This window comes from Esox lucius, chromosome 12 (genome assembly GCF_011004845.1).
Source record: "Esox lucius isolate fEsoLuc1 chromosome 12, fEsoLuc1.pri, whole genome shotgun sequence".
Classification (NCBI taxonomy): domain Eukaryota; kingdom Metazoa; phylum Chordata; class Actinopteri; order Esociformes; family Esocidae; genus Esox; species Esox lucius.
The window spans coordinates 33,393,950-33,420,636 of NC_047580.1; the positions used below are offsets into that span (position 1 = coordinate 33,393,950).

The window sequence follows — 26,687 nt, forward strand, 5'->3', positions numbered from 1 at the left end:
CAGCTGTATAGGCTATAACTCAGTCAGGGCAGGTGTCGAGTACTTCTGGATGATTTGGTCCAACATAGACTAGTAAAAATAATGAGTTGGTAAACAAAAATGAAGATTAGAATTGGGTTTCTTTACAGAATTAAAGCACGCTTGTCATCTCGACACAGACAGGAAGTTGTTCGGGCTGCATTTATGTCTGTGCTGGACTCAAGTGACATATACTATATATGCACGCTTCAGCTTCTGTTTTGGGAAGACTTGACTCAGTCTATCAGGCGGCTCTGCGTTTTATTACTGATGCAGGCCTTTGTACACACCGTTGGCTTTTATGCACTACTATGGGTTGGGTCTTCCAGAAGGGACAGACATTGAATGCTGTTTTTTTTAAGCCGTCCTACAAAAACCTTGAAATTAACTTTCCTCGAAAATAATTTAGAGATTTGACTCATATCACACTCATTCTCTTGAGTGGCTACTTTTCGAGGTACCTCAGTCTACAATAGGTTCAACTTCATTTACCATCTATGCCCCACAATCCTGGAATCTTCTACAAGATGACCATAGGTTGAAGGACCTGTTTCAATAGCACAGTTTGAACATTGTTTGACTGCCCACTTTCCAATGAATTGTACTTGCTATTTTTAATTATTTTAGTTGTTATAAGTTTTATGCTTGTTATACATATTTAATATTTTAAAAAATGTATTTGGTTTTTATTTAATGTTTTATTATTATTGTAATGCAGGGCATCATTGTGAATGAGACCGTGGTCTCTGTTTTCCCTGTATAAATAAAAAAGTTATCAAATATGTAATAGCCACATCAGGGCACCTCCAAACTGTGGACTAAATAGCTGCTTTATACTGCACTCAAACCTCTGCTCATATCCCAAAATTCTATTCATTGTGCACATGCTAATTGAATGTAAACTTCATGCGAATGTGGGGTATTCCGTCCCTAGCCTATATGTTGCCCACTACGCTAAGAATTCTTTTTTGTATATCTAGCTACATTTTACATAAAGACGTTTCTGATTCTTACAGACATGTTGGCAAGTTGCCACGGCATTCCTGGGCTTGGGGGTCTGTGGGGTCATTCAGACTGGGTCATGGAGCGGTTGAAGATGTCCATTAACTTAAGACACCTGGCAGCTTTTATACGCACCAGTGTGAACGCGTTCTTCACGGGGACCCAGCTAACATATTTTAAAATGCCTACCATAGGTAGGTGTCGGGTATTTGCGTTATCGTCAGCTCCTGCGTATGCGATCGCTTGTTGTTTGAACAGTACACTGATCAGCTGCAGTGTCCTGGTGAGCATGAGATACAATAGCGCTCTACTGTCACCTAGTGGCCACGGTACTGTCACTACACCTTAAGTTGACATCAGACATGGTGCTATCCAAAGCAATCCGATGCAAAAAAAAAAGGAAGCATCTGAGCCCCTTAAAACATGGGTTCTCTTTATGAGGTCAGTGTTCCGCTATTAATTTGAAACAGCTCGATCGGCTACCGCCTTCGTTTAACCTTGTTTCAAGCTTTTATCACGATATTCGTATAGTGGTGCCCTTTGCAAGGCCTACATCTGTTCAACGTGGTGAAGTGTTTTCTCAAGGTAGCCGAGCTCATGTTCCATGTCTGTAGGACAGTGGAATACAGCTTTGGACTAGAATTACAAGCCAGTCAGCTGTCTCTGTGAAAAAAAAAATCTGTGTGCGTATTTTAGGTGTGTGTTTGTGTGCGTGCGCGCGCGCATGTGTGCATGTGTGCGTGCAACCCAGACGGCAGCTGATACTTGCTTACAACGCTCCTCTTTTCTGCCTGCCTGTCGTTTTCAAAGCATCCTTTTAGAGGCAGGATCGATAGAACGTCTCATTTCTGCAGCTTCACAGCTGTACATAATGACACCATGCCTGTCTTGCACAGAAACATAGTGGGAGAGGAAAGGAGAACGAGACTATGATTATATTGCAGAGACAGAGACAGGTAGAATCTGTTGGCTTGAGAGCAGTGAGGCAGAGACTGACCGACCAAGAGAGATATTGACACTGTACATTTATTGCAGAGTGAGCGAGCGACAGATTATTTTGGCCCGGTGAGAGAAGAGCCGAGCACGATTGTGTTGCAGCTGGAAAAATAATGGTGATGACATCACCTAAAGCGGAGGAGTGAGGACCACAGAACCAGGAAGAGCCGTGTGTCCCAAACAATGGCCTGACCCCTTCGCAGTGCTCTGCTATTGACCCGGTCCCTGTAAGCCCCTGTCAAAATGAGTGCACGACATGTCACGGCCCGAGTGCGGTTTGGGAAGCGGCCAAGGTGAACAAAGTTGTGCTGCGTCAGACGGTGAGCCGGTGGAACCGGCTCGGAGCTCCAGGGCCGGCGTGTGTCTCCGAGGTGCAGTTTCAGGGTTCAGCCAGCGGGTGGAGGCTGGCCCGGAGGCTGGCTGCGGTCGCACCACAGGACTGCACCGACTGCAGCCACCGGGACGGGTGGAGGCATCTCCGGTCCGGGGTCTTGGTGCGCAGTGCTCCACCCGAAGGGGGACACACCGTAACCCCCGGGACCGGAGGCGGTGCTCCACCCGAACCACTCGGGACCGGAGGCGGTCCTCCGTTGCTCATTGGAGGGCGGTGCTCCGTGCTCGTGTAGGATACGGGAAAGGGCACACCTCTGTGACTCCACACCATGTCACTTTGAAACTTTAATGTATCACAATAGCATACATTGTGTATAACATTATGCCATTTAATTTGGATGGTGGACAGTGTATGTTATGATAGGAGGCTGGAGACGGCAAAAGGTCACCGGGTCACTTTCCACCCCGCGTTGCCCCTCAATCCGTACATCGCGATTGGAGAGTGAGATGTTGCCAGGGGTTTCCCTCAGTTCAGTTTTTCGAAAACGCCCACTAGATGTTCGGTGTACCACAAAATACGACGTTCAGAATTGGAGTGCGTGAAGCCTCCGCTCAGCACGCCGAAGCTACGTCTGAGTCTATTTCAGCAACGGGCTTGTATCCACCCACACCTTTCTGATGTTGCCAGTGTGTCTTCAAAGTTACGTAGGAGGTGAGAGGATGTTAGGACACTCTGGGGCCCCACAGAGCAGTTGTAACGCAGTTGGAAGTGTCTCTAGGATGCATGTATCATAGAAACGGGATAAAGGGATTTCGCTCACCTGTCAAATTGACAGTGTTGAATGTTCCAAAACAGTGGTGTTCATACTAACGTCCTGTATTCTCTTTTACTGAAAGTAACAGTGACTCTTCCGGCAATGGTTGGACGCTTCTATCTTGAGGATCAACAGGCACACCCAGGTGTTAGTTTGGATTATCTAAGAAAGGTCGTTTACGTTTTTAGTCATTTAGCAAATGCTATAGCTCACTCATACGCACACCGACTGGTGTGGGAATCAAACTCACACCGACTGGTGTGGGAATCGAACTCACACTGACTGGTGTGGGAATCGAACTCGCACCGACTGGTGTTGAACGTGCCATCCCTATCAACTGAGCAATAAGACACTTAGATAACATAGAGTAATGTTTGTGTCCAAAAATGTGAGTTGGCTTTGAATGGAATACCATTACAGTTCCTACTTGTTTTATTAAAATAAATGTACATGCTGAGAGAAAGAAACCTTTCACACGTATATTGCGGATGTTGTGTTTTATGTTAATATTATATCTAAAACATGAATACCATGTTAGATCAAGGACGCGAAGGAGAAACAATTTTCATTCTATCACATTTTTGCTTCTGTGAACTGTCCTCCTCTGCATGGATTTACATCACTTTACTGGAAACCTGCACATTCCTGCATTTTTCATGTAGTCTAATTTTGTCCATCTAACATTATAGATCTGATTGCCACAGGCTTATTTTGCTTCTCCAATAATGGACAGATTAAGATTCTACGCCTGTATAAATGAAACATTACACATAGTAACTTAACATATGCTCATGTCCAGAGCGACCTCGCCAAAATGAGTTAATGTATTTTCCTGCTGTTGGTTCCAGGCACCTTGGGAAATGAACAACAGATTGTTGTCCACAACCTGGACGCTTGATGACAATAGATACATAAGCTTTTAAAGGTCAAAGAGGGCAGTAATGGAGGGGTTTTACAGGTCACAGATGACAAAATTGAGTGGTTTTACAAGATCACAGAGAGCAGTAATGGAGGGGTTTTACAGGTCACAGAAGGCGTTAATGGAGTGGTTTTACAAGGTCACAGAGTGCAGTAATTGAGTGGTTTTACAAGATCACAGAGAGCAGTAATGGAGGGGTTTTACAGGTCACAGAGGGCAGTAATGGAGGGGTTTTACAGGTCACAGATGACAAAATGTAGTGGTTTTACAAGATCACAGAGAGCAGTAATGGAGGGATTTTACAGGTCACATAAGGCATTAATGGAGTGGTTTTACAAGGTCACAGAGTGCAGTAATTGAGTGGTTTTACAAGATCACAGAGAGCAGTAATGGAGGGGTTTTACAGGTCACAGAGGGCAGTAATGGAGGGGTTTTACAAGGTCACAGAGGGCAGTAATGGAGTGGTTTTACAAGATCATAGAGGATAGTATTGGGGGGGTTTACAGGTCACAGACAACAGTAATGGAGTGGTTTTTCAAGGTTACAGAGAGCAGTAATGGAGTGGTTTTACAAGGTTACAGAGGGCAGTAACGGAGGGGTTTTACAGGTCACAGACAACAGTAATGGAGTGGTTTTACAGGTCACAGACAACAGTAATGGAGTGGTTTTACAGGTCACAGACAACAGTAATGGAGTGGTTTTACAGGTCACAGACAACAGTAACGGAGTGGTTTTACAAGGTCACAGAGGGCAGTAACGGAGGGGTTTTACAGGTCACAGAGGGCATTGCTGTCCCGCCTGCCCTGTGCAGGTAAATGCTGCATTACTTAGTGAGATGATGCATGGAGGATAGAGTGCATGGGGAACGTCACACGTTACTCTGGGAAGGCGCTCTGACACAGGATAGATGGTGCAGCGCAGTCCAAGTACCAAGCAAGCTCCTCTGATATCGACTCTCCCTGACCCCCTCTCTTCTCCTCTTCTGTCCTCTCTCCTCCTTTCTCCTCCTCTCCTCTTTTATCGACGGTCCTCCACTCCTTTTCTCTGCTCCCCTCCGCTCCGATCCCATTGTGCTCATTTGTCAGGTTGCCTGCAGAGTGGACTGCATTGCCGATAAAACAGAAGCAATCAGCTGTGAGAGCTGTTACACCTCTGGGAGTGGGGGGTGGGGAGTGGGGGGTGGGGAGTGGGGGGTGGGGAGTGGGGGGTGGGGAGTGGGGGGTGGGTTGGGGAGTGGAGGTGGGGGCGTGGGGGGTGGTCCCAGGTGGAGGACGCAGTCTCACCTTGGATTATCTAGTATAGCGCGTTTCACTAAACTGCACTCTGTTCTCCATGGGTCCTGATGAGAAGAAGCACATAGTTAGGGGAAGACAGAGTCGCGTGTAACTGTCTTATTGGTTTCACGGACTGACTTTACAACTAGATTAGCTTTGCGCTAGCAGGACATATTTTTTTGTGTTACTGTTTTACACGGGGACACAGGTTTCCTAGTTCCTCCTGCCAACCATACATCCTAAGCATAGGATCTGGCCAGACAGCAACAACAGACATTGAACCAGGCTAAGGTCTGCTGCCGTTAATGAGCGATCTTTCTGTCAAGTCCGGTAACACTAATTAGCTGAAATAAATAATAACGGATGGAGCCGGCCAGCGCAGACTGTTTCCAAAGTCAGAGCTCATTACCGATGTGATGCAGTCAGCTACAGCCAATCACATAGCTGCAGCCCATTTCCTGCTATGTGTAGCCACCTCAAAATGGTGCCTATTCATCATCAATGGGCCCTTTACTCCAATCTGTTTGATACTGAGAGTTTTTAATGATTCACACACGCACACAGACACATGCAACAACAACACACACACACACACACATACGCACACACTTATTTGTTTTCTGTTCTTGTGGGGACTTGAAACCTAACCCTAACCCAGAAATAAATGTTTCCTATTTCCACAATTGAAACCTAATGTTTTCCCTAACCTCAATAACCTGACCTTTATGACAAAATCATACCTAGTCATAAAGCCTAACCCTAAACATAACCTCAACATGACAGATAAACATAACCTAAGGCAAAAAGTAACCTAAAGTTTAACATTATGCCATATTGAACATGTTACCCTGAGACTGGAAAAATATCTCCCAGGTTTTATTGACTTCGGTGGGAGTTTGTCTTCCTACATGATCACATAGACCTGCATCACACACAAACACACACACACACACACACACATGTTTATACAGGCACACACACACACACACACACATGTTTATACAGGCACACACACACACACACACGTTTATACAGGCACATAGGCACACACACACACACACACACACACGTTTATACAGGCACACACACACACACACACGTTTATACAGGCACACACACACACACACACGTTTATACAGGCACATAGGCACACACACACACACACACACACACGTTTATACAGGCACACACACACACACGTTTATACAGGCACACACACACACACACACACACGTTTATACAGGCACATAGGCACACACACACACACACACACACACACACATGTTTATACAGGCACACACACACACACGTTTATACAGGCACATAGGCACACACACACACACATGTTTATACAGGCACATAGGCACACACACACACGTTTATACAGGCACACACACACGTTTATACAGGCACACACACACACACACACACACACACACACAGCACTGAAGGGACATCTAAATCTCCTGACACTTAACCTATTTAAGACAGGTATGAAGTTTAGTTCATATTAGCATTAACCTTTGCTAAATCACCCCCAGCCGAGTATATATATTTTACTATTTCTCTAAGATGTGGTTTAACAGAGGCTTCCAGTTCATATACTGACACCTCAAAGCAAAGAAAAGCCAGTGGAATTAAACCTCTAATTTATGGTCTACACAGCATTGCCCTGTGGTTTCAAGGTTTCTTAGAAAACGATATCAATAATTGATGCTATTACCAATTCCCTTAATTTTCTCCTTAGCTAGTGAACAACCTAATTGTATCTCTGACTGAGTCCATTATTTCAACCAGTCTTGCAAGCACGCTTGGCCTTGAGAGAAATCTACCCGGTTTCAGCAAAACCAGGTCAGCAAAAGAAGAGACTGGTTTGGCGCAGTGAAGCACTGGAAAGACTGCCTGTTCTGTCTGTTCTGCCTGTTCTGTTTCCAACCAACTCCACGCTACAGCTGTTAGACTGCCTGTATATCACAAACTCCCCTTTCCATCAGACATTCTCCCTGTCTGTCAGCCCATCTGCCTGCCTGCCTGTCTATCTGTCTGTCTGTTTGTCCGCCTGTCTGTCTGTCTGTCTGCCAGTCTGCCTGCCTGTCTGGTCGTGAATGTAAACGACTGTAAATTACATATTTAAATTTAAGGAAAAGAAGAAGAATTCACAAGCATTTACAATTGCGTAACATGTTAACAACATGTAATTGCTACTTTTGTTTTGTGTTTCCATATGAGAATGTCCAATGATTTTTTAAAATAAGAACAGTTTGCTTCCCTGATACGACTCCATGTTCGGTACAAAAACGAATTAGCAATGACAGGCTTTCCCTCAGGACCAAGTACTTTCCTGTGTTCCTATTTAGACAGATATATCTCTAGTTTCTGCTCGCTGTTATCCATTTTGGCTTGCGTGAAAGTGCCTGCCATATTTTGCCTGGCTACCCATTCAGGTGGTTTCAGCCAACCTGAAATTATTCTGAGAATGACCCCCCCCCCCCCCCCCCTTACAATTGGTCCCCAACCCTTTGGGTTGTGTAAAAGCCAGCCTAAGTAATTACATCACCAACCTTGATAATTTGATTGGCTGGATTAGTCATAGAGAATCCAATTGGCTTTGTGACTTTTTAAAGTCCAACGTAAAACGTCTGGAATTGCAGATTCAGACCTGATGTTTGGTAGGCAAAGCAGGATTACATTCGGGTATGGTCATCAAGCACTGTCATCAGCTTTTATAATGGACATCAGCCCTTGAGCAAGGCACTTGAGCCTTATTTCTCCTGGATTAGAGCGTCTACTGAAATGTAAATGTATGTTTATGTTAACCGGGTGATGCGGTTAGGACCGTAGCTAGTAAACACAGGCTTCCAGCTATTTTGCTAAGCAGCCAAAATATACAGTAGATACTGAAACGTCTGCAAAATGTGTGAAGCGCACAATGTTCAGCAATCAGTCCAAAACACTTTATCGAACGTGTTAGCTCTTTTACTGGAATAAGAGAAGCCCTGTTAAGGACAAGGATATAACATGACACAGTGATGAATATTACATGGCCTCCTGTGGTTTAAGCGTGCCGCCAGATAAATCTTTAAAAAAAAAAAAAAAAATCAGCCTCCACAACTGGATCATCGTAGGAGGTGTCCGCCACATTGATCAGCTCAGATGTTGAACGCACTGAACCAGAGACCGCATGACCGTCGCTGAACCAAGCAGTTGGACACCAGGTGAATGACATCTCGCCAAGTTGCTCTGCTCTTGCTCTTCTCATCACAGCCAGGCGCTCAAAGGGCAGCACATTCCCCGGCCAACAACCGCAGATGTGATGAGTCCGTTGGCACTGCCCTCTACGGGAGCCCCAGAGGCACGCGGTGGTATGGCGTGACCAGGATTCGCGACCACCTGGTCACAAGGTATTCTGAGCAGAGGAACGAGCCCAGCGAATCAGCAACCCCTGGACGTAGGAACATGTCCAGTGGGTCAGCAAGGCCTGGAAGATGAGTTGTCGACGTCTCTCTGCTGCAGTGTTTCCCCTGATTTAATCAGGTGTGTTTCCCATGATTAAATCAGGTGTGCCTGGGGAGTGGGGATATGGCAGGTCAGGGAAACCCTGCTCTATTGGAGAAAAGCATATCAATTAAGGACACATGTATAGCATAGAAACGAATGGTGTTAGTAACACATTTGCTAAATGAACTGCAGTGCGGAGGAAGAAGAAGTAAAACGTCCGCAAAATCCCCCACACACAGCCAAATCGATGCTCGAGCCAGATTCCTGACAGTTGAGACAGACACGTTCACTGCTTCTTCTTGATTGGTCACTGTTGAGACTGTTCTGCTGGTCCTGAGAGTTAACCCGAAGCAGCGGTTGAATCAATGACCCCCATTATCTTCTCTGAACCGATCAATAGAGTAGCTAGTAGGTGGTTGGGGCCTGGGCACAATCTAGGTTCCACAATGGAAGGTTAAGAGTTTGGGGTTTCTAATATCCCACAACTTCCTGTGTCCTCATCAACAAGGGAACAGCCTCTCTGTTTGGTATGACTGGGAGTTAATGTTGGTGGCATGAAACATATCACAAGAAATAAACAATAATTTGCTGCTGGTCATTTTCCTGACCCAAGGTCACGTTTCAGTGCTGGTCATTTTCCGGACCCGAGGTCACGTTTCAGTGCTGGTCATTTTCCGGACCCGAGGTGACGTTTCAGTGCTTGTCATTTTCCGGACCCGAGGTGACGTTTCAGTGCTGGTCATTTTCCGGACCCGAGGTCACGTTTCAGTGCTGGTCATTTTCCGGACCCGAGGTCACGTTTCAGTGCTGGTCATTTTCCGGACCCGAGTTCACGTTTCAGTGCTGGTCATTTTCCGGACCCGAGGTCACGTTTCAGTGCTGGTCATTTTCCGGACCCGAGGTCACGTTTCAGTGCTGGTCATTTTCCGGACCCGAGGTCACGTTTCAGTGCTGGTCATTTTCCGGACCCGAGGTCACGTTTCAGTGCTGGTCATTTTCCGGACCAGAGGTCACGTTTCAGTGCTGGTCATTTTCCGGACCCGAGGTCACGTTTCAGTGCTGGTCATTTTCCGGACCAGAGTTCACGTTTCAGTGCTGGTCATTTTCCGGACCCGAGGTCACGTTTCAGTGCTGGTCATTTTCCGGACCCGAGGTCACGTTTCAGTGCTGGTCATTTTCCGGACCCAAGGTCACGTTTCAGTGCTGGTCATTTTCCGGACCCGAGGTCACGTTTCAGTGCTGAAGAGTTTCACGTTGAAGCGACCTTGTGTTGTCGACCCCAGGCGACTGCCTCCATCCCAAATGTCATCCTTTACCCTTCACAGCACACCTTAAATCAACCGGTCACATACGTTCCTACAAAATAATATAGATTGTAATGAAAGAGAGAAGAAATAAACACATTTTGTTGGTGAAAGCCCGGGACAGTTGCAGAACCCTTTCCCCCCGTTTACTCTAGGCCTAGGGATGTGTTGGGATGAAACACAGCGCAAAGCTGTTTCTCCTGACGGTTCTGACGGTGTCAGCTAGGTGAGGCAACCAGAGGGCTTGGTGGTAATACGACCAGACATGTAAAAGGGTCGGGACACGCCACTCTTCCATGACTTATTCATAAAACAGTTTCTGCTGTTTCTGAGTAGTCCTGTGTGGGCCCGGGATGAGGGATGGACTGCAGATTTTCCCCTCTCTATCACTGTGTGCTGTGAGCATGACTGAGGCGGTCCAAAATGGCGCCTGATTCCCCATCCAGTGCACTACAGTTTTAGACGCGGCAACAACATGCCGCTCGGGAGCTGTTTCACTGGGGTGCGCGTGTTCGGTGGGGTAGAATGGTAAGAAAGAAAAACAGACAGAAAGAATGGGCGAGAAGGAAACAGACAGATGAAGCCAGACAGGCAGAGACAGGGGGAGACAGGCAGAGACATGGGGGAGACAGGCAGAGACATGGGGGAGACAGGCAGAGACATGGGGAGACAGGGGGAGACAGGCAGAGACATGGGGAGGAAAAGAGAGAGACAGAGTGAGAGAAAAGGGGGGAGTGACAGAGGGATGGACAGAGAGAAAGAGTGAGAAAGAGCAGGCGGAAGATGTACACAGAAAGGAGAGAGGAAGACGTCCCCAATTGATTATTTTCAACTACTGAGCCAGTTAAAGGCTCCTGTGAGGACACTTACCGGGTGAATGTCTAAAGCATTATACAACAGGGTCAGAAACCTGAATGCTGATTGGCTGAAAGCCATGTTATATTTTATATGTTTTAACGTTTTAAATGTGTCAAAATAACCTTTGTAGCAATAAGGCACCTAATTGGGTTTGTGGTACATGGTCAATATAGCATGGTTGAGAGCTGTATAGTTCCAAATTGCTTGGATATAATACGTTTGACCTCCAACAGTCATTGCAGCTATACAACAGTCCCCACTGTCCAAAGCTGGCTATTTCGAGTTAGTAAGCATTACATTACCAGCTTGAAACATGCATTCAAGGTGTACGATCTAAATTTGATCACGCTGTTGCAGGAGAACATACATTTTAAACTAGCGGTTTATATATACATAAAAAAATAGAATACCTCTTAAGCTTGAAATGTACACTTTGTAATTTATGCGAGTGATTATATTGACATTTCCTGTGGCTGCCTTGCTGTTTTCCCGTAGCAACAACACACTGCCTCAAATTAATATCAAGCGCCCACAATTTAAACTCCAAGTTCAACTCCATGACTCTCAGTTGGCCTGCACCGCACCGCACCGGTCCTACATCCACCACATAGCTGCCGAGGAGAAAACAAACCACGTCAGAGCCAGCACAATGCGGTTCAGGTCACGATATAGGCGCCACAATGGAAGAAAAGGCACACAACCCAGTAATTAGTCTTTCAAGGTGAAGTTGCTGGCCGCTCAGCAAACGGGTGCAGTTATGTACAACTACAGTGCGGCTGATTCTACGTGTTCCGCACTATAGTCACTCAACATTCATGTTAACACACCTACGTGGGACGTTCATATAATTAATTAATACAGGAGGTACACCTAACTCAGTAAAGGAGCTATCAGCAAAGTCAGTGACTCCAGCTGTCCGGTACTCCGGTGTCTCGAGGCTGACCGAAGGCTGGTCGGGGTCAATTCCATCTCAACTTCAGTCAGTGCAGGAATTTAACACAATTAAGATTTAACACGTGCCTTCTTATTAAAAACAACCGGGAGAATTGAAATTTCAGTGAATCTCCTTGGCATTTAAATGGAACTGACCCGAGCCTGCGGGCTACAGCTGGTCGGGTCCTTCACTAAAAGATAGCTGCAGGGCTGCAGGCTGCAGTCGGCTCTACTGCAGGGGTTAACACTGCAGCCTCGTGGGGAGGGGCATGTAGGCTTCACCAGCGAGGTGCCCAGGAGCGCAAAATCCTGTGAAAAGCCTCGCTTCTGCTTCTTCTGTCAGGGAACAGAGAGACAAGCGCTTGGCGAGCAGAACCGAGCTGCTACAGAAAACAGCCAATACGCTGCCGGAACCCAGTCAGAGGGTCTCACCATTGGGTGCGTCTCATTGTTGAGAAACGGCGAAAGAATTCGAAAGCCCCCTTTTTTTCTTTTTTCTTTCTTCTTTTAACATTTTAAGCACATTTGCATTTTACGGCCACTGAACAGAACTGAACATTATTGAACTGAACGTTATTGGCTCCCAATGACACGCGCCCTCTGTATCTCACAGTAAGGTGTAGACAGGAAGACACAAATGAACATGTATTGTAGATAAACGGGTTTTAGTGCTCCGCAGAGCGCGGTTGGTCCTGGCCACGGAGGCACGGTTCCGTGTACGCTAGGCTATGGTGTACAACACATTGATCTGGCCGTGCACGGTGTCTGACGCGAGGATACAACACGGAAAGCGGCAGTGCTCTATTCCTGGCTGATACACTCTATTTTCGATTACATTCTATTACTTATCCCTTTGGCCCGAATTCCCTCGCTAATACCTGCATTGTGATCGCCCACTGGGCATGTTGCATTAGGCCGCTGTCCAAAACGGCACCCAAATTCCTTATGTGGTGTTCTGCTTTTTTATCGGACCCTCAGTCTTAAGGGGGGCACTGCATTGGGGATAGAATGCAATTCGGGACACCGACCAGATGAGCTGGGAAGGAACGTAGAGACATCAGCATTAAACAAGAAAAATCATCAGATCTTGCACTTCTGAAGGGATAGAGTGTGAGTGTGTGTGTGTGTGTGTGTGTGTGCTCCTCATTAGGATCCACAACTTCACCACTGTCAATCTGAACCCTGTTGGATGATGATGATGATGGTGACGATGAAGCCATACTATGAACTTGGAGGATAAAGGATGAAGGGGGGCCCTCTGTGAGGATTCTGCCTGGTAGCCCCCATTGCTTCTGGCAGGAGGGGTGGGGGTGAACGGGGAGCAATGGGCTATACGCACCATGCATCCCAAATGGCGCCCTATTCCCCTATACGGCGGCGCAGTAAACTACTTATGACAAGGACCCCTATGGGCGCTCTGGTTCAAAGTAGTGCACTAGAAAGGGCACAGAATGTGATTAGGGACGCGCCCACGCTGACCCCAGAGGTTGCCTGAGCCTCGCAGCCGCTCGTGCTGTTGTTCCCCTTTAAAAGCGACGTCCCACTCAGATGCGCAGAGCAGCTCTCCTCTCTGCCCCTCTCTCTCTCTCCCTCCGTTCATGATGCAGAGTCTGCTGCTGCAGTACGGAGAGAGCGAGAGAGAGAGAGTGTGGGGGGGGGAGGAAGTATGGGGAGGGAGGTACAGTTTGCTTAGCGGTGCAGTTTGTGCTGCCAGTGAGGAGGACGAGTGGAAGGGGAGGAAGAGGGGGGGTGGGGGGTGAAAGAGAGAACGAGGAGGGGAGAGGCGAAAGAGCACAGAAGCATGAGGAGGAGGAGTGAGAGAGAGAGAGAGAGAGTACACACAATGTCATTCTGTTCAGAAGGCAGTGCTGCAGTCAACTTTGCGGCGGTGTAAAAGAAGAAGGCAGTCCCGCTCTCCTTTATCTCGGCGTCCTCCTCCGGGTGGCAGGCATCATCCCGGCGCTCCTTTATCTCTGCGTCCTCCTCCGGGTGGCAGGCATCATCCCGGCTCCGACCGAACCAACCGCTCAGCGTGTGAGTATCGTAAAGTTTCTCTACGCTTTCTTCACGTCTGCGGCAGCTAAACCGTCAGACGTCTTACACCGACTGTATTGCTGGTTTACTACACAGTGCTTGTGGTGGAGTTTCATCTAACATATTCAGTGCTGTTCCTGTGTTGTAACAGGCTTCGCTTGTGTTCCTCTTAGCGGCAGGCTGTAGTTACCATTAACTACAGCCTGTGTCTTTAGCGGTGATACATTTGCTTTCTTCGGCTGTCAGGGGGACACAGCGTTAGAATGAGCGTCGCACTCAGACCTCCGCAACCTCCGTGGGTCATATAGCTACCTTGACAACTTTCCCAAGCGGTCGTAACCCTAATCACCAGGTAGCCAGTACGCACGTTGACGGTCCTAGTGTATCGAGTGTGCACGTTGGCCGGTAGAACGTCACAGTGCGCCAAGCGGTTAGTGGTGGTCTCCCGTCCGTGTTTAACACTTGGAAAAGAGGGGGGGGGGGGGGGGGGGGGGGGGTGCTGCACTGGGAGGCTTTAAATAGTCGGTGTGTGTCGGATAACATGCGTGCGGTGGGCGCGTGCGGTGGGCCCATGCCGTCGGGCTGCTGCACTGAGAAATTACAAGATTGATAGAGAAACAGGATTCTGTCCTTTGTTCTATTTTTGTTCTGTTCTGTCTTTTTGTCTGGTCTTTGTTCTGTTCTGTCTGTTCTGTTAAATCTGTTCAGTCCTTATGTTCTAGCTCTTCTGTCCTATCTGTCCGGTTCTGTTTGTTATGTCAGCTCTGCTCTTTTCTCAGTGAGCTGGAGTCATACATGCAGATGTCATTCCATATTTACTTTCTTAGCAATTACAGAAGTTACAGTTTGTAATTCATTCTCAGATCGCAGATTTCTGAAACCTCTCCTGTGCTTTTTCCCTATGAGATGTCTCTGCATGTTAGCGACAATGATCTTCAAACTGAAGTCAGGTGTTTCAGGGGTTAAGTGGTGTCGTTGAGTAGCAGGTGTGACAGGTGAGTTGTGCCAGCTCCAATGCCAGGTGACCTCAGGGTTGATGAAGGAGATCTCTGATTCTGCACCCCCATTGGCTTCCAACTCTCCACACAACGACCCACTGCTTTAGATCCCATAGGCCCTGGATGAACGTAGCACACTACAAAGGCCTTAGAATCAGGGTAGAGGCATTGCTTGGGATGGATGGGTAGACTTGGCACTGCAGTGAAGTCATCCTGAAGTTGTTTCCTCTAGGAAAGAACATTGTGTTTGTCTCCCCAAACACAAGAGGAAGTGAGTGCAGATTATTCAAATTATGTTTGTGTTTGTTTTCAAATACAGTTTTTGAGAGAGTCATAATCAAAGAGGGATGCAGGTAAAATTAAACATGACTGGTGAAAAACATGGATTTGTGCTTAATGAAGTGCATGTATAAAATTATGTTTAACTATAATGTACTTAGTATTGAGTTTGTAGGCCTATATATATTTATATATATATGTTTATCTGAGAGAGTGAGGGAAGAGGAAAAGAGGCTCATAATTCTATCAGTACTGCAGAGCAGAACTCTCCTAGACATGTGCTCCTGGCATCTCCTGACATGTGCTCCTGGCATCTCCTGACATGTGCTCCTGGCTCCTGCAGGAGCTTCTGCTCATCTTCCATCCATGACATGACCCCGGCATGTGCTCTTTTGAGGTCGAGGCCAGGTAATCAGTGAAGCACTTGGTGACGACTGCCGATGTACAAAAGAGTTTAAAGTCTAGTTGATTTGGATGTTGGTTTTTTAGCATGTCCAACGCCATTCAAAAAAACTGTCAACATCTTATATTATTCTGTTTGGTTTAGTTGTGTTCATAGTTTCTGTTGGTAAAGGACAAATGTAATTTTGTAAGGAATCTTTCCTTTGAATGTTATCCATGTGAAAATGATTGGGTTTCAAAACACAACTACAAAGAGAGGCCCTTTCTATTTTGCACAACTATTTCCCGTTTTCTTATAATGGTGGGACGTGTTGCTAAACATTCACACACCACCTAAAGGTTAATTGTGAACCTCCCCACATTGTAGTCATAGGTACTGACAGAGTGGCAGTTAAGGTCAGGGTTCACCTCAGGTTACTGTGTTAAGACCATGAAGGGACAACAGCCCGGTCGGTCCTCATCACTGTTGGCTCATTGGGATTTAGGCTGAGTGACTTTATGTCACCTTGTGACAACTGCTGACGTAAAATGCTCTGTATTAGGGAAATGTGTTTGATTGTTTGAAAGACATTTGATCAAAGCCTCTGAAGTTACGCCGTTAGGTAGAGGATCTCACCACCACAGGCAGAGACATTCATTTTAAACCAGGACAAGACAGGCCCATAGGTGAGGAGGATTAGAGGATAGAAGGACAGGACAAGAAGATATGAGGACAGGACTGGAGGACAGGACTGGAGAATAGGACAGGACTGGAGTACTAGACAGGAGGACAGGGGGACAGGGCAGGAGAACAGCTGACATAATTCTTAACATCTGCAGTTTTGCTACACTCTCTCTCTCTCTCTATCTCTATCTTCGCAGCTGCACTGCCGCACTCACCTGTTCTTTCCTTGCACCTCGACCCCCCCCTGCACTTCCTCATCTGCTTCCTTTTACAGTAGTCCCCGCTCCCCCTCTCCCTCCCCCTTTCACCCTGTCCCTCCCCCTCTCCCTTCTCCTCCTGTTTCTCTCAGGAGTCCCATTATCCCTGCAAAGTGTATCACAGGCCTCCTGCTCTGCACCTCCGTAATTCAGAACCCCCCTCCCCCTCTCCTCCCTGCCCCCCCCCTTTCCCTCCCTCCCCTCATCCTAAAACATTATGCAGCAGTAGGACCCCACGTTACATTCTGTCCCACCATCTTCGTCCTCTGTCGACAGTCAGCTGGGGGCCGATGTGTGTGATTCTGGTGTGTGTCTGTGTGTGTGTGTGTGTGTGTATGTCTGGTGTGTGTGTGTGTGTGTGTGTGTGTGCGCAAGCCGGCCACAACAGCGTGAGTCCTGCAGCACCCTGCAGCAACGTTGAGCTAGCGGCCCAAGCTCAGATGGAATTCTGCAGTGCTGGTTTACAGTGGCAGCAGACACACTGTAGTCAGCAGTCACATGGGTTGGAGAGAGAGGGAGAGAGAGAGAGAGTGGGAGAGAAGGGGAGAGGGAGGGAGAGAGATGGGGGGAGGTGCTTGCCTTGCCTGGTGAGGAGCAGCGGTGCCCCCCCCCCCCAGGTGGAGGAAAGAGGGGACAGTAGACAGATCAGCTGCCTTTCTGGCTGAACCCCTCTCTCCTCCTTCTGGCTGAACCCCTCTCTCCTCCTTCTGGCTGAATCCCTCTCCTCCTTCTGGCTGAACCCCTCTCCTCCTTCTGGCTGAACCCCTCTCTCCTTCTTCTTTCTTTCTTTCTCCTCTCATCGCCCTTCCTTTCTTCCCCCCCTCATGCTGCATTGTCCCATTCAGTCGTCGGCTCCCGTTCCCGATGATGTAATCAATGCACCAAGCGTTTGAACTTGCTGGGGTAAGGACTTCGTCACCCGCTCCCCAACTCACATCGTAACCTCTGACTTGAGACCAGGTGTTACCATGGGCCCCGTGGAACATGTGTGTCCCAGAAATGCACGTGTGAAACCAGGAGTGGGATGAAATGGCTCTCGTGGTTTTTAAGGACTGCTTCGATTGTTCCTACTTCTTCGTTTTGGCTTTACGAATGAGTTCAGGCTTACTGTGAAGATGTTCGCCAACGCCAGCACAGCCGTACTCATGAGAACTGTGGTGAGGGGAACGACACACAGAGCTGTTTCAACTGTTTTCACGGGGGGGGGGGTTGGCCCAAATGTTGGAAACAAACATACCTTGCTGCCAACCAGCCTCACATCTATGTATTTCTTATTAATTTAAATCAAACTACAGAAAACAATACTTTCCATACAACCGTTTCTTTTGAAGAACCCAACGGTTTGGTCTGGTTCACGCTTCCGTTCCTTGCCAAGGACTGACACAATGACACTGGTGTCTTCAGAGTCCTATTTATTACCGTGTGAACACTTCGACATAGACACAATATCTGGCTCAGTCAGCATTTCATTCAGTCATAGTAATAGCACGCAGCTGATCGTCGCAAGTAGATTGGTTGCGTCCGAAATTGCTCCCTATTCAGTATTGGCCACGTCAAAAGAGGACTGCACTGCCTAGCGAATAGGGCTCAGTTTGGGAGGCCAGTTCCATTCTGAGCTGCATTGGGGGCTTTAGTGGAAGCTGGTCGCTGGGCAGAATTGCAGCGTGGCAGATGTAGCACCAGAAACCAGCTCAGCAGAACTGGTTCTGCCTGCCCACCCTGCCTTTACAGTGGCACAGTCGGGAATGGTGAGGCTGGTGGAAAATGTTACCTGGGCTAATGTGTTTCGTAGTCTAGTGGCTGGGCAGACTGTCGCTCCACAACCTCAAAACGGACAGTTCTGTTTTGTGACAACGAAGCCTTTCATCGTCTTCGCCAGAGTCAGGTGAACAAGTGGACGCTGTTCGACTTCTCTGCGTCTTGTATGAAATAAGTTTGAGGTTGTTTTCGTCGGTCAGTCCCAACTTTGGACAGTTTCTGGACGTCCATGGGAACAGACAGTATGCTCAAGCTATTTGGGAACTTCTGTTGAACTCCACACGGACACATGAAGCCACTGGAAAAAGTCTAGGAGTTCTTCAGTCAGTCCAATTACAGAGGAGCCTGTTATTGCCAGACTGAAGTCTGATTGTTGGTTGGCCCCCATTTCCCTACAGGGTTCTTCTTTTGACCAGGGCCTTTAGGAAATAGAGTGCAATTTGTGACGCAGTCTATTGCTCCAGATTGTAGAAGAGTAGTGAGCAGCACTTTACTGTACCTCACCAAAGACCAGGTGGTGCTGTTTCTATACGTACTGCAGCATCTAGTAATTCTATTTCTGTCTATCTCTTTCTGTACTGCAGCATCTGTCAGAAACCAGCTCAGCAATACTGGTCCTGTTGCTCCTGTGGTACATCATGGCTCTGGTGTTGATCCAGTCAGTCCTGTCAGATAATGGCCTGCAGGACTCCATCCATCTCTATCTATCTACAGTATCACACACACTAACACACACACACTGCTAGTGCTACACTACAGTTTTAACTGCATCTGAAATGGCTCTCTATTTGATGTATAGTGTCTTGCTGGTAACAGTAGCAGATCTGCACTGTACGAACCGTGTTACGGTCATGTGTCTGTCTGTCAGTCTCTCTTTCACTGTCTCTGTGTCTGTCTGTCTGTCTCTCTCCATCTGTCTCTCTCTGTCTCCGTCTGTCTCTCTCTGTCTCTGTCTATCTTTCTCTTTGTCTCTGTCTGTCTTTCTCTTTGTCTCTGTCTGTCTGTCTTTCTCTTTGTCTCTGTCTGTCTTTTTCTCTATGTCTCTCTCACTCTTTGCCTCTTTCTCTATCTGTCTGTCTCTCTTTATCTGTCTCTCACTGCTGAAGCTCGCTGGTGGGACAGACACACAGACCAGGCGATCATGCACAGACCCACACAGTAGGAAAGATAGTAAGAGAGACGTGGGGAGGGAGAGAGTGAGGGATGGAGGGAGGGAGGAAAGGGGAGGGAGAGAGTGAGGGAGGGAGGGAGGGAGGAAAGGGGAGGGAGGAAAGGGGAGGGAGGAAAGGGGAGGGAGAGGGAAGGAGCGCATTGGACACAGGCTGTATTGGCCAACAGTGACAGTTCTTCTCTGCAGTAGTTCCACTAAGTGGTTGTGTTCAGGACTGAGCGTTCATTGTTGTTCAGTGTTTGACATATTCTCGCTGGCAGTACCGTAAAAGTTCAGTCGCATTGCCAGGTGTGATGTTTCTTGTGCCATACGGAAATATCGTCTTTTTGCATAGGAATGTGCGTTGTTTTTTTTTATACACTCGATCTTAAAAGTGACATTTCTCTCTAACAAGTCGCTGTACGACGACTTGTCAGACGGTAATGGCGCACTAGGAGGGTGCCGTTGTCAGTGCTGTTCAGACAGTATTAGTCAATGAGACAAGTGGATGTCACAGCGAGTGGGAAGCCATGGGAGGACGGTTGCCTGGAATGGTGGATTTCTGCAAGGCTGCAACATTCCCTTTGTGACCTTCATGAGTCTGGTTCAGTACATCTGCGCTCCTCGCCCGTAGAAGACCGACCTCCTTAGAAATACACACGTATGGGAACGGTTCCTCCAGATGCGTTATCCAGTGGGAAAGACACGGTTTCAACATACATCCAAAACACACGTAGCTCATATACTGCATGTTATACATCTTCATGCACAGTTTCGTATACTATCTTAATCGTGATGTTCATGAAGGGATGCCACTGGTAATTCATACTGGTCATTAAGGATGATGTCTTTCTGGAGCAGATAGTGCAGAATCAGCCCCCCCCCGTTCCCCCCCCACAGAGTAGGTATATCTCCTGCGCAGTGATCTAGAGGAACGTCTGTGCAGTGACCAGAATATATCCCAACTGTAAATCTCGCTGTACAATGTTTAATTCATGTAGCTTGCGGTAATTGAAGAGGGCCTACGGTGCTCGTTTTCTGGAAAACAAAGTGCAGAATCAGCCGTTTTCTGACACTAGTCGGTCCTGTCCTGCGCAGTTACTGGCTCCACTGCGGTTGTTCCCACTAGAGGGCGCCAAAGGAGAGAGGAGGAATTTAAAGTGAAACCAGGGAAATGGAGACGCCGTAAAATCAACAGCCGCACCGCACGCTTTGCAACACAACACACATTAGTCAGGGGAAAAAGAAACAGTTTGAATGAATTCTTTCAGGCTGTTTCCTTCTCTGCAAACCGTTGGTCCGGTCCTTGGTCCACAGTAACTGTGATATACTGGACAACGCAAACAGCTCAGATTAGCGTAACTGTATGCACCATGTGATTATATATGTAATTCCGGGTGTTACTAAGCATGAATAATGACCCATGCCTCCTGAGTCATGTTTCGCCTCTCTGTTTTCCCCCTTCCCCGCTCCTCCCTCCCTCCCCTCCCCCCCACTCTTCCTCTCCCCCTGCAGGCTGCGAGTAGCCTCTCTCTCTCAGATGGCAGCCAGGCTGGAGCTCTGCGTGTTGGAACATGCCTCGACTTGTACCGGCTTGCCTGGCGCAGGAAGCGGCGGAGCCTTGAGCCCTGCGGTCAACAGATTCACCGTGCCCAATGTCAAGTGGCCCTCAGAGAGGGAAACAGCCCCCGGCGGAGCGGCTCCATGGCTGTGCCGGACAGTCAGAGCGGAGGGGACAACCGGGAGCTGGATCTCAGAACCTGAGCCGTTCAGCCGTCCACCACAACCGGACTCCAACTACATGGTTCTACTGGTGAGTTCACCGTGCCGCAAACGAGACCGCTGGATCCCGGCCTCGCCGTCGGTGAACTAACACTGCCACTTTACCTAGCTCGTTAATGGACACTTTATTGGGGCAAATTTACACACACTTTGAATGTGTCGCATGGTCAGCCCATGTAGCTATCTCAGTATGGAAGCACAGCCGAGACATTCTGACCTTCTGCTGAATTGCTGAGGTGTGAATCTAATGTAGACAACTGACTGAAGACTCTCTGTCTGGCTGTACCCTCTCTGAACACTTCCGGTCTTATACTTTTACAGAAAAAGGAGATGAAAGAGGTGTTCTTGTTTCAGCAGTCATTTGTTTTGGTTGTAAAGCACTGCAGGCGCTGTGTGTTGTTTTTCAACAGGCATTTACCTACAGAGGTAGCGCAGTATGAAATGGGACGTTATATATGTTCCTACTTAAAACAATACATCTGTGTAGCCTCGCGCTAGGAACAAATAAACAATGTAATATTTTTTTTAACATTATACCATTTTTATCTTTGACGTAATCTATGGATTCCCTCTCAATGTCACGGAAACAAAAACACGATATTAATCTCAAAAGAATTACAAGTACTTTCCTCTCCACTGTCTATAGCTTGCGGGAATTCCCTCTCACAGTGAAACCTCTTCCTCAGTTGACAGCGCTGGCGTCCTCTGCAACCTAAACACACAGAAACCTCTTCTTCTCAAGGTTGGACCAGGCTGACTCAGGGTAAGACATATAATGACTATTCCTATTGTGTTGCGAATAATGAACAGTGATCTGCTCCTGTGTCAAACCAGGCAGAAGGCATGAAAAACCACAAATCTAATCTTCAATAAATCCTGTAATAGAAAGTAACCAATGAGATTCCGTATTGATATTTATGGGTTAGGGTGTAATTAAATGCAGGGGATTTCAGTACATTTCCTGGTTCTACAGACGTCCTAGTTGAAGGAATTCTGATTTGCACTGCCTTTTCCCTCCTGATTACGGGAATCTTCCAACAAGGAAGTCTATATCTTGACCTGACTATTTCTTCCCTAGTACCACCTTTTGCCAGATTATCTCACAACCATGTCTCTGTTATTTTTCACTCCCTCTATTTGGTCTTCTTGTGCACCTGCATGCTTTACGTTTGTAACTGAACCACATCCTAAAAAATATATATCTTCATCTTCTGTTGCTTCATATACATATAAAATATATATCTTCATCTTCTGTTGCTTCATATACATATAAAATATATAACTTAATCTTCTGTTGTTTCATATAGATATAAAATATATAACGTAATCTTCTGTTGCTTCATATAGATATAAAATATATAACTTAATCTTCTGTTGCTTCATATAGATATAAAGTATATAGCTTAATCTTCTGTTGCTTCATATACATATAAAATATATAACTTAATCTTCTGTTGCTTCATATAGATATAAAATATATAGCTTAATCTTCTGTTGCTTCATATACATATAAAATATATAACTTAATCTTCTGTTGTTTCATATAGATATAAAATATATAACGTAATCTTCTGTTGCTTCATATAGATATAAAATATATAACTTAATCTTCTGTTGCTTCATATACATATAAAATATATAACTTAATCTTCTGTTGCTTCATATACATATAAAATATATAACTTAATCTTCTGTTGCTTCATATACATACTTCTACAAATGTATCCTAATAGAACAATTGTCATGACCTCTATAATGTTATATCCTTTCAAGAGGGGGAGATGGTACAAAAGCCTAATCTTCAGTAAACATCATCTTATCCGGCAACGTGCTGTGGAGTCAGGGGGGGTTAGAACACGGATCATTTCCATTTGACATTGTTCACAGATTGAATTGTGAGATGATTAGGGCCAAGGAATGACAGGGGAACATGACAGCACACTGTTGTTAGCTGAGAGGGAGGGAGCGAGAGAATGGGAAGAGAGTGACAGAATCAAGTGTGAAAAGAAAGACAAGGAAGGAGACAGAGGGAACAAGTTTGGGGCCAAGAGAGACAAAAAAAAGAAAGTAAAAGAGAGAGAGCGAGAAAGACAAGGGATTGGCAAGAGAGATGATTTTATAAATGTACTAATCTGTACTGATATATTTGCTTCACCTTTTTATTAATCTCTGGTGACATTCACTAACATCCCAGTGGCGAGAAATAGTTAAAGTGACGAGCTTGCTGCCATGTGACCATTGTTGTCACCATAGAGATTTTGTGCTCTATTCTATACTTTGTCTGTGGCAACTTGAATCATGTCTCGGAAACTACCTCAAAACCAGGTCCCATAGAACCTATTGAACTGTGACTCACCCAAAGCTTCTAGAATGTTCATGTGACCAGTCAACCCGTCAAGCTTCTAGAATGTTCATGTGACCCATCAAGCTTCTAGAATGTTCATGTGACCCTCCAACCTAACTCCCCGTCATTAGTTAGCCAAGTTGCGGGTTAGCGAAAGGCATCAGGCTAAGTCACACCTATCCAAAGTCTTAACTAGCCTATACGGAAAGGACAGCACTGCATGCTAAACAACAAATCTATGTATCGGAGGTATGTTCTCTGTCTATATAAGTTGAAGGTCTCCATAGAGAGTTGTGTGAGGAGTGTGTTGAGGATTGGGCGGGGGGGTCTGACTTTGGCCTGGCTCGTGTTGTGTGCTAACAAGCCAGTCAGCCGGGAGGTGCTTGTTTCCTTGGCGATCTGTTCGGCAATCCTGTATTAGTATGGGGATTACATCAAGACTAAAGCAGGAAGGAATTCCTGTTGTCATGTGGTTACCGTCTCCGCGGCAGCAAGCGTCTGGCTCACAAGAAACACACGCCTTCCAGACAAAGCCAGGGCAGTCATCTGGCAACTATAGCGCATTACAACTTGCAAGTGGTGCTCGCTTGGGTGTTCCTCAGTCCATGTGCCGGTTATTTCCCTACCATTTTCTCATACAGGAACATGACAGCATTCCCTAGCCAAACGAGGGCAATACATCAACACTCAGCACAGGAACATAAACAACAGGCTGACGAGTGAGCAAGAGCTACTCCCTCCGTCACCAATACGGGCTTCTTTGTTTCATTCCTGAAGCACATGATCACATGGCTTCAGTCTAAACTCTAACTTTAACTCTGTGTCACATTCGTAGGTCTGTATGTGCCTCGGGGTCATACTTCGTACTGAAGAGGTCAATTGATGAAGTGATTTGAATGTCAAATTGCATTTGTAAATTCCAGCGGCGACGCGGGTCGCAGCAGTCCTCCCGTTCTCTGGCGCCAGCGACTAGAGCTATTAATACAAATTAATCCTAATTCCCCCTTTTCAGCGTTTCGGTTTATTATTTCCAGGGATGGAGCACCACTTCAGGGATAACAATATAACTTGTAATTCTTAGTCAGCCGGCCTGACTAGTGAGCAGTGGCTTGATAACTCCCTGGGGCAGCTCCATCCTCCACCTGCCACGTCTTTGGCCACTATCCCCGTCACTCACAAGCCGGTGTACAAGGCTTCCCCGTGTCTTGACGTCGACTAAACCTGTTCCAGCTGCCTTGCAGCTCAAAATAACTACTCTGTGAGGCAGACTGATAGCATGGTGATACGAGCTGTTTTTCTCTGTGTGCTGCCAATGCAGCACAGCCACGCACGTTCTAGGTTATTCCCATAAAAATTATGTTTTTCTCCCAACTTAACTCTAAACAATTTCAACATACCCCTAGCTCGTTACCCTGAACCTAACCTCTAAACCTAATTCTATCCCAATTTGTATCTTTTACCCTCAATGTAATCCCAAAGCTGTATTTTTTCCACATTTTCTTTGTCACGGACCCTGGCATTCCCAGAAGGTGGGATTGGCCTTGTTTCAGAATCATTGGGGGGATTTTTGGTCCTTATTAAAAACAGATGAAAACTAGGATACACACCACAAAGAAGACACAAAAGTAAAAAAAAATAAAAAAAAGCAGATTTGAACAAATCTTTCTGCAAGAACATGAGTCATGCCAAGGCTATTCTTAGTTGTGGGGGAGTTGTGGTCTGTGCTGTCTACTCTAGTATATAGCGATTCTATAAAAGATCCTGTGGGGTTATCACAATACAAGCTGTCAAAAGAAGGTTTATCTAATAAGTGTGATTCTGTTTTCATTATGTATCATTAAATCCTTATATTGGATTCTAAAATTAAAGATACAATGAAATCTACTTCACGCAAAGGGTTGATTCATGTATTTATTATTTGGCAGTCAAAAACTATCTTAGATGTAGACAGCAAAATAATTTGTCTTCAGACGTAAGTTAAAGGTTAACATCATAATATGTGACCTTTTTTTGACCTTTGATCTCTTTCAGAATAACCAACGCATGGGGAATGTAGGACTGCAACCCCATTGACCGTGGAGGGAAGAGGCTTTGTCATTTAAAAGCGACAAGACAGACCAGTGACTCCAACAAGCCCTTCTGTTCTGGCCTAGCCTAGCGCCACAAGAACCGACTCTGCGTTCGGATACAAGTTAGACATGGCACTGAATACTGTAAAATGCACAGGCCTTGTGTTCATGTGCCAAGTGTTTCTCAAACAAAGCAGGAAGGCACACGTGCGAAGAACCCGTGGGGAAGAAGAACATAGACGAAGTGGAAAGAAGAACCGGGACGGACAGAGGAGCGTGTGGTGGGTTTGGCTACAGTGGGTGTTTCTTTGGCAGTGTCTTAGCTGGTTGTTGTGAGGGAGAGAACGAAGCAATCAGCAAGTATACTGCCGCAGAAACTCTTCGCACAACGAGCCCAGGCCCCCCGGAATCTCCACGTGGGCCCTTTGGAAACGCCAAGTTGTCCCCATGGACCCTGGGTGTTCACAGAGGATCACCCAGACAGAGATAGACAGCAGAAATGAGCAAAAGGAGTTTGTATTTTAAGTGCGGTTATTACCCCTGACCCCTGATGTTTTTCACCACTGGTGGTGGGCTGATGCTGTTGTGTGTGCTTAGTCCATTGAGTGTTCGGTTGTCGATTTGAAACAACTTGAATCCTCTAGCGCCATCTTGTGTCTCAGAAGCTAAGTTGAGTGAAACAATCACTTGCTCTTGGTTATTGTACATAAAAGTGAAAATAAAAGTTTAAGAATCTGTGTATACATTTGTTCCTTTATCTAGGCATTCAGTATTTCCACTTTAATTAGCATTTTCATTTGGAGCTCCCATCAGAGCGCAACCCCCGAGCACTGACCTTGACTCAACTCTGAAAAAAGCAGTACAGTGTAACAGTTATTTTGGCTACTCTTTAAAAAACAAGTAGGGTTTTGGTGTTTCACTTTTGGAGTGCTGCGGCATTCAGATGGTAGAGTAGCCCAAGAGCTTTGCTATTTGCAATATCAGTGAGCTATCATACAGC

At 46.4% G+C, this 26,687-nt stretch overlaps 1 long non-coding RNA gene across 1 annotated transcript; it reads left to right on the plus strand.

Annotated features, from left to right (window-relative positions):
• The first annotated feature begins 13,816 nt into the window (after positions 1-13,816).
• On the plus strand, positions 13,817-26,424 carry LOC105013483. The gene is made up of 4 exons (XR_828239.4): positions 13,817-13,984; positions 21,008-21,305; positions 21,921-22,037; positions 25,650-26,424. It is a non-coding gene; the product is annotated as an uncharacterized LOC105013483 (long non-coding RNA).
• The last annotated feature ends 263 nt before the right edge of the window (positions 26,425-26,687 follow it).